Source organism: Apaloderma vittatum, unplaced genomic scaffold (assembly GCF_000703405.1).
Source record: "Apaloderma vittatum isolate BGI_N311 unplaced genomic scaffold, ASM70340v1 scaffold18811, whole genome shotgun sequence".
NCBI classification, from domain to species: Eukaryota; Metazoa; Chordata; class Aves; order Trogoniformes; family Trogonidae; genus Apaloderma; species Apaloderma vittatum.
This window is the reverse complement of record NW_009700966.1, coordinates 1-377: the sequence shown is the minus strand read 5'-3', so window position 1 is coordinate 377 and position 377 is coordinate 1.

Sequence of the window (377 nt, the reverse complement as noted above, 5' to 3'; positions counted from 1 at the left end):
CCTGGCCACAGGGCCCCTTTTGGGAGCCAACCTCGGGCCTGGCATTGGCTGGGAGGAGCCCAGGGCTGGCAATGAGCCACCCGTCGGGCTGGAGCCCCGCAGGCTCCCTTCGCGCCTCTCGAGTCCTAGAATCATTACGGTTGGAAAAGACCTCCAGGATCATCTAGACCAACAGGCTGCCCAGCACCCCCACGACCACATGTCCCCCAGTGCCACATCTACACATTTTTTTTTGAGCACTTCCAGGGATGGTGACACCCGGTCCAATGCCTCACCACTCTCAGTACAGAAATTTTTCCAAATAGCTAATCTAAACATCTCCTGGTGCAACCTGAGCCCATCTCCCCTTGTCCCGTCATTAGTAACTTGGGAGAAGA